Source organism: Vigna unguiculata, chromosome 9, assembly GCF_037176805.1.
Source record: "Vigna unguiculata cultivar grain cowpea cultivar isolate G323 ecotype 2 chromosome 9, ASM3717680v1, whole genome shotgun sequence".
In the NCBI taxonomy this organism is placed as follows: domain Eukaryota; kingdom Viridiplantae; phylum Streptophyta; class Magnoliopsida; order Fabales; family Fabaceae; genus Vigna; species Vigna unguiculata.
In genome coordinates this window covers 23,723,569-23,731,971 of record NC_140800.1, presented here as the reverse complement: position 1 = coordinate 23,731,971, position 8,403 = coordinate 23,723,569, and the positions used below count along the sequence as shown (strand labels likewise).

Genomic DNA, 8,403 nt, shown 5'->3' with positions numbered 1-8,403 from the left:
CACATCGTAGATGGTTTCTCCCTGCTGCATTCGAAACATCTCATATTCTTGTATCAATGAGTTCTTTCTAGCTCGTTTAACATCGTCAGTTCCTTCATGAGTCACTCGAAGGATTTCCCACATCTCGCGTGCACTGGTGCAAACAGAAATTCTGTAGAACTCATCAAGAGTTAGAGCAGATGATATAATGTTTCTGGCTTTAACGTCATATTAAGCTCGCCTGTTTTCATCAGCAGTCCATTGAGCAAAAGGCTTTGGTTCCTGCACTTCATTAACAACGTTAACAGGCACAAATGGTCCATTCAAAACAGCATCCCAAATACCCCTATCAACTGATTCTAAAAATATTTGCATTCTGACTTTCCAAAAAGGATAGTTTTCACCCGTGAAAAGTGGAGGTCTATTGATAGACGCACCTTCAGCAAAAGTTTGATTTGACCCTACCATTTTCGAAAAATTTGAATGACTATCAAAGCAAGCTCTGATACCAATTGTTGGTATCGCGCAGCGGAATGACTAAACAATGGTCAAAAATCAAGAGGGGGTGAATTGGATTTTTAAAATTCTTGACAGGTTTTAAAATTTTTCTCAAAAATTTAATTAATTAACTTAAAGTAATAGTTACTTTAAATGCAAGTGCAGATAAATAAAGAGTTTAAGGGAAAAGGAGCACACTGATATTTATACTGGTTCGGATCAAAAGACCCTACGTCCAGTTGTTAATCTCTTAAACAAGGAGATTAACTCAATCACTATAATAATCAAAAATTACAACAGATTATATGAGAGAAAAGATTAGAAAACACCTCTCTTGAACAACCACAAGAGATGATCAAAACTCCCCCTGAATCTCACAGAGGATGACCAGCTTTCCTAGCAACAGCACAGCACTCAATCTTCTAAGAACTCACTTAGAAAAAGTTATCGCTCACTCACACTAGGTTTTTCAAGCTTTCTTTAAGAATCTCACAGAGCCACACTTTGCAGTCACAGCCAAAGAACTCTGAATCTTTTTTTTTTTTTTTTAAATAAGAAACCTTCTAGAAAGACGAATGCCATGCTGCTGATTCTAAGTTTAATTAAACTATTCTACAATACACTTATTTTATTTTACAAGATAACATTTGCATAATTGAACACTTTGTCTTCATCTTGATCATCATTCAAAATCGCTTGACTTCCTTCTTTTTGCCAACAATTTTTAAGACAGAATAAAAACAGCTAGCCGCTTCCTCGGAAAACTTAGTTATATTGGGTAAAGTCTTGATGAAGTCACTCAAGTGGTATAGATAGAGTGCTATGTGTCCATTACAAGGGCTACTGTACTGGAATAGTTTAGTGTAGCAGCCATAGCGAACCAAATATTGGGTTGAATAGTGGTGTTATGCTCTGATTCCAGAAAATCCCTCTGAACACGTACAATACAGTTCTTTCATTAATATTGCCAATAACAAAATCGCCACAAAATCACTTCTAACACTTGTAGGACCAGAAACAAATTTATGAATCAGATTTAATGATAAAAAAAGTTAGACTAGGTGATAATACTTGTATCAGACATAATGTGTCATTTTCCCACTAATATTATTATTTTAACATGACATAATGTGTCATTTTCCCACTAAATCAACTTCATTAAACCACTGAAAGGGTATTCTAAACCTAGGCTACCGTTCATCTCCTAAGATCAAGTTTTAATGATAATAAACTATCAAAATATAAAATTTCCGTATTCTGAACTTATAATATCAATAGTTTGCCTAAAAAATGTGATTAGAGAAAACAGGACAACACACTTGACAAATCACAAATTGTCTTCGAAATTAGACCTTAGAATACATGATTAAGCAAACATTAACATTTTACTCACAAATTGGCAGCTTCTTTGGTAACATGATATATAACCAACACGTTTTTATTCCAAAGCATGTATTCAAGGGCATGAAGGAGTTTAAACACAGGGACTAACATGCATTTTTTTTAAAAAGTTACAAAGATGAATTCTAAAGTTGAAAGAAAAAAAAAGCTATTCCAAATCAAGAAAATTAAAAGTATATGTAATCTGCAATACTTTAATTATTGTTTGATCTCAACAATTACATCAAAATCCAAAACCAGAGATTAAACAATTGCAAAAACAACAACTGATAATACCTTTGGAGAAAACATAGGTTCGGCCATTGAGTTGTTCGAGCACCTAATTACCTAGTTAGAGAGAGCGAAGAAAAGAGATCACAAAAAAGAAGATGGAAAACATAATAATATTATTACAAAATAAAAAAAAATTGGTGCCTTGGCAGCGCAAGTGAGACGATCACCGTTCTCACTGACGGAGATGTTGAGGATCATCGTGCAGCGCATCTCTTTGCTTTTCCAGCCTGTGGAGGATGATAACGACGACAACGATGGCGAGAAATGCCGAGTGACATATTTCAACCTTTACGGCGTGCAGGTTGTTGGCGTGAAGGACGGTGCCACTGATTTTCTTCAACGAGAATAACAACGGGGAATTAGATCGGATAGTAACGGAGATGCTCAACAGGAGGCGGTCCGATAGAAATGCACCGTGGTTGCTGGAGAACGAGTTTGATTGCATAGAAGAGGTTGAAGTGGTTAGGGTTCTGCAGTAGAGGATCGTGACTATTTGTTGGTGAGAGTGAAGATCATGATTCGTGAGTGAGAATGTCGTAAAAGTATATGAGAAACCCAATAACAATAATAATAATATTATTATTTATTAAGATTTTAAATATAACATTTTACTTATAAAAATAAATATATTTAATATTATTAATATTATAAAATTTGTATGTATTAATATTGATTTTCTAGTGATATCTTTTTTAGAAAGAATTTGTAATTTTTTTTAAAAAATAATTTCCAAAACTTTATAGATATTTTTTATGAAAAATAGTTCACAACAAAAAATAATTCTAAAACAATTTCATGAATATTTTATAATTAAAACTACAAGTATTTTTTTTGTAGATATGTATTTTAAGAAAATTTGAAACAAAATTTATGGATTCTTTCTCAGTGATCTCATGCTAAATAGTGAGGAATAATTATTCATGTTAATTTCTTTCGCAAATTAGCTACGATTTTCTTTTTTGTCGTTGATCCCTCTCTAAATAGTGAGGAATAAATTTTCTCACTAATTTTTCTCGCAAATTAGCTACAGATCATTTTTGTTGCTGATCCCTCGCTAAATAGTGAGGAATAAATATCCTCGCTAATTTTCCTCCCAAATTTGATATAGAACTTTCTTGGTTGCTGATCCCTCGCTAAATAGTGAGAAATAAATTTTCTCGCTAATTTCCCTCGCAAATTAGCTATGAAACTATTTTCGTTGCTAATCCCTCGCTAAATAGCGAGAAATTAGTGAGAAATAGATTCTCTCGCTAATTGCCTCGCACATTAGCTACGAATTATTTTTCTCACTAATCCCTTGCTAAATAGCGAGAAATATTTTTCCTCGCTAATTTCCCTCGCGAATTAGCTTTTTTGTTGTAGTGTCTCTCCTAAATCCCAAATCCTAATCTTTTTCTTTCTTTTTTTTCTATTTTTTTTTTCTCTTAGCACTATTTATTTTTTCCGACACCTCTCGCCAACGACGTAACGGTTCCCGGTGGCCGTTCACCGGCACCGTCGCTAATCTCTTCCGTCCTCCGCCGTCAGATTTACCTCTACTCCTCTCCGTCAGATTTCTCTTTCTCTTTCTCCACCGCAACACACTCAACTCTAGGTATTTCTTTTTCATTTTCATTTCAAATGTTAGTTTATTATTGATTTGCGACGTGTGAAACGAATCTGATTAAATTAAAGGCTTTAACTCCATTAGACGGTTCTGTTATCTGTACTAGTTTTGTGGAGTTTGATCATCTACGTTGATCTTTAATTTACTTCTCATTGCTTCAACCTAGTTCTTTGATTCACCGGCTTTCGCCTATACATTTTTTTGTGCATTCCACGGTTGTGTATTGAGATGACTAATGAACCCTATCTACGTTTAACAACTCAAAATTATTGTCGTTGTAAGAACAGTGTCCTTGCTATTGTTTAAGTTTGGAAAGAAAACCAAAAGGAATTGTGATTTTTTGAAGGTGATTAGGCCATAGGAATTAGTGATAGTCTATTGGATATTGTCATGTTGCAGTTTTTATGAGTGTGTAATTGGAGGATTTCTCGCTTTGAGTTGTAGTGTTTTGAAATACAAGAATTATTATGGCAATAAATCGTTGTTATTCAGTTTCATTTGCTTTTTTTTTTTTAACGAACTCGGATAAACTCTTTAAATTTATAGTAAACTTATATAAGCTCTTGAGTCAAGAAGCCACTTAACGAGTTTGAAATCAAATATAATTTTTGGCCCTACTTTATTTTCATATGAAGAACTTATGTTGGTGTGAATTTATATATGATTTAGACATTTGTGTAGTTTTATTTTATTTAGCACTGGTGTACTATCGCATTTTATTATTGTGATTTGCTCCTTTTATTTTTATTTTGGCGTGGAAATATTGAATTATTCTTGTGTTAACAGTATCATGTTATGTGTATATGTCATTAAGAAAAAAAATATATATTCTCTTTTATATTGGGTAAACTCTTACGAGTGTACCAGTTGATTCACAACATTCCACAAATTTAACGATAAATTCTCGAATTTGATTGAAAACCTTGATCTGATGAATAAATGTAACCATGTTATGACTTTTCTGGTTGTGTTCTGCTGGAACCTAATATTATGTTTTTTTAATGTATATTTTGATATATTCAGGATTTATCAGCAAGAATCATGTCAATTTCCCAGAGTGGTTGAAGAAATGTTTGCATCTTAAGTGCAAATGGGTCCATATCTAATGTGACACTTCGACAACCTGCATCGTCTGGTGGAACTCTGACTTACGAGGTTCATCTTCAAGCCAAAGTTATATATCTATCAATTATTTTGTTGCTCTAAATGCGGAGATTCTTTTAACAAATTTAGTGTGTTCTGTTATTTTATCGAACTTCCAGTTTAGACATTCTTATTAATTGTATTTGTTTTCGTATCCCGTGATCGCTATCTATTGCATAGACTTTTAGTGTAAGAAATTTGATTCTAAAACATTGTTTCGTCAATGCCGGAAATACTTGGCCGCGTCTTAGGGGTGGAGTCGCAGGTCTTTTGGTGGTTGCTTCCCCTGTTCAGGTGCGTTTTCTTTAAGTGCATGTTATGTGTTTGTGAATTTGTTTGGCCTCTAAATGTGGTGTATATTCATGCAGATTGTTTTGGCTAGTTTTGTTTCCGATGGAAAGCAATCCAAGTCTGCAAAGCGGATGAGGAATGTATCTGCACCGGCGGCGGCCAAAGCAGCTCACCGTCAAGGGGCACTCTTAGTGAGTCTTCAGGTGGGGTCGGGAGTGGGAGCCCACTGAACAAAAGCACAAGAGACTGCATCAACAATATGAACAACAACACCCCAACGACTATTGTTCATATTAATAATTATTATGTTAACTTTTGATACAAATTAAGCTCCGAAGGAAATAAGTAGCAAATCAATTTATCTGGAGTTTCCCATCATTGTTATGATCTAGTTTTGGCTGCTTGAACATCGGTTATTTTTGTTTTAAAGATGCTATCATTAACATCAATCAACAAACATAGGGATTACTGAGATGCCCCTGACCAGACAAGTCAGCTACAATGCAAGGGGGATTATTTGAAGATCAATTTCTCCTTAAAACAATTTTGAATGTGATAAAATTTGAAATGTTTTATATAAATTGGTTGGCAAGATTTATTATATTTTTAAGTAATATTGATAATTAAATCTATTTTATAAGGTACAAAAATAATAAGAGCATGAAACAATTTGGCCTAATGCAATTTGTTACGATTATGTAATTAGATAAAGTATTATAATTGGCGAGGGATTAGCAAGGGTTTAGCTAGGTATTAATTTGCTACGAATCAGCTAGAAATTTGCTACAAGCCCTCTGCTAGGGATTAGCGAGGGTTTAGCTAGGGATTAGTTTGCTAGGGATTAACTAGGGATTTGTTACAAACATTTAGCCAGAGATTAGCTAGGGATTTGCTACCACAAGTTTGCTAGGGATTAGCTAGGGATTTGCTACAACTAGTTTGCTAGGGATTAGCTAGGGATTTGCTACAACTAGTTTGCTAGGAATTAGCTAGGAACTTGCTACAACTAGTTTGCTAGGGATTAGCTAGGGATTTGCTACAATTAGTTTGCTAGGGATTAGCTAGGGATTTGCTACAAACATTTTGCCAGGGATTAGTTAGGGATTTGTTACAAACATTTTGCTAGGGGTTAGTTAGGAATTTGCTACAAACATTTTGCTAGGGATTAGTTAGGGATTTGCTACAAATATTTTTCTAGGGATTAGCTAGAGATTAGCTAGGGATTAGCTATGGGGTAGTTCTCTAGCTAATTAGCTACCTATAATTTAGCTTCGGTTCATTACCCTCGCTATTTTCTCGCTAATCCTTCGCTAAATCATTTTGCTAGGGATCAGCGAGGGATTAGCTAGGGATTTTTCCCTCGCAAAGTTGGAAATTTGTTGTAGTGCTATATACTGTTATACAGCGATAAAATTGTGCATTCTGTTTTGCTTGAAAGTTGCTGCTATGACCCAGTTTTAGTGCAACTGATTGCTTTTGTTTGACTCACTTTTCTGCTGCAGTCTGCTGCATAGTCTAGTTGTTGGAAATTTCTAGTTCCTTGCATCTGCACTGCACTGTCCGAGAGTTTCATGTTGTCTTATGTGTTTTTCACCTTTGTTTTTTTTTTCTTCTTTTTGAGTTGAATCTCTTGAAATCTGCCATATGCATTTGTTCATTGATTTGGTGGTCGAAAATTGCACTTTGTGTGAACTGTTTTTCACGTTTTTGATAGCTGATAAGAAAAAGAGAATGCAATCATTGAAAAGAAAAAGAATGTCTCATGAGTACAAAAGCATCTGAAAGCGATTGAATCAGTCTTGATTGCATTTGAACACATTATTTGTTCAGCACAATATACGTTGTCTTGCACAGTTCACAACTGCTTACTATTTTTTTTCAATGACAATTGCATATGCTCTTGATTCAACTTAATTTGAGTCTTTGTTTGCTTTTGGATTTGTTCATCTTACTCTAGATACATTCCTTAGGTTCTCTTTTGTATGCCTCCTTTCTTTCATAGCTTGTTTCTTGCTTATCTTTGTTGGCTATCCTTTGAGTTTGTCATTATATCCATCACTTGATGTTGACCTTGTCTCAAATTTGAACTTTTATTATTTTCTGCTTTTACTCTCAAACGTGGCTGACTGATCATTTGCTCTTGGTTCATTTGGCTTGCACTCATTGTTTTTGGTAGCCTTGTAGGTGATACCCTTTCTGCAAGGTGCAGTTGTGGTGAGGAAAAACCAATTGAGTGGCCACCGAGAGGAAAAAGAAGTGAGTTGGGACCTTCAAGGAGGAGTACACACACTTTATGGTGATCCATTTTGGAGGCTGGCCGAGAGAGAGACATAGCTTAGCATAGTTTATGTTCTTTGATTGTGCTTTTTGTTTTCATATCACGACATTTTTGTATTATTTCTTTTTCAGTTTGCTGTTTTCCTTTCATTTGGCTTAGGTGGGAAAATGCTTTAGAGCAATCCCATCCTTAGCAAATTTGTAATAGTTTTTAAATGTGTAGTGTGAGATTCAAGGGGTTCCAAAGGCCACTTGAATTTTCACTTAGGCTTTCGTCTAGTTTATGTTTTTTTTCGCCTTTATGTTTTCTGTTTTATGCTTTTACATATCCAAGTTGTGTGTGCTTTGTGTGTTTGCCATTTATGTTTTAGGTCACCGTGATATCTAGGTGCAATGTGTTTAACACTTAGTTGACCTTCTTTTGGTATTTAAGTTTGTACTCTCTTCACACACTTTGTCAATGTGTTTTTCACACAATTTGTTTTCATTTGAATTTTTCTTGAGAATTTTTGTGAAAAAATTCTAGAGATCTCTGGCTAGGAAAGACTTGGTTCCTAAGCTTGTCCATGTGACTCACCTCTCTTTCCTGGGAGTATCTCTAGAACTCTCTTCCACTACTTTCTCTTTAGAAATTCATCAACTTTGAAAAAAAATTGTTTTGTCAAAAGTGTTTCAAAATGAGTTTTTCTTCTTCTAGCCATATGCATGTAGATAGGCATAATAATGTGCATTTAGGTAGGCATAATAGTAGTCATGAGTTGCATCATACCATTCATAGTGACATTCCATTCTTTGGAGAAGATATAAGACCAATATCATTTAAAGATTGGATGTGGGATACTGAGAAATTGGTGCAACCTTTGTTTAGTAAATATAGTCATATAGACATTCTTAGGCATGTTACATCTAGGTTTGTAGGACGTGCATTTGATTGG

At 34.6% G+C, this 8,403-nt stretch overlaps 2 long non-coding RNA genes across 2 annotated transcripts; one reads left to right on the top strand and one right to left on the bottom strand.

Annotated features, from left to right (window-relative positions):
• Window positions 1–716: 716 nt before the first annotated feature.
• LOC146883692 (uncharacterized) lies at window positions 717–2,673 on the bottom strand. Its single transcript, XR_014984349.1, has 3 exons — window positions 2,319–2,673; window positions 2,155–2,205; window positions 717–1,408 (listed from the first exon to the last, which is right to left on the bottom strand). It is a non-coding gene; the product is annotated as an uncharacterized LOC146883692 (long non-coding RNA).
• A 912-nt stretch (window positions 2,674–3,585) lies between these two features.
• On the top strand, window positions 3,586–5,719 carry LOC146883691 (uncharacterized). The gene is made up of 4 exons (XR_014984369.1): window positions 3,586–3,745; window positions 4,781–4,912; window positions 5,081–5,194; window positions 5,269–5,719. It is a non-coding gene; the product is annotated as an uncharacterized LOC146883691 (long non-coding RNA).
• Window positions 5,720–8,403: the final 2,684 nt, after the last annotated feature.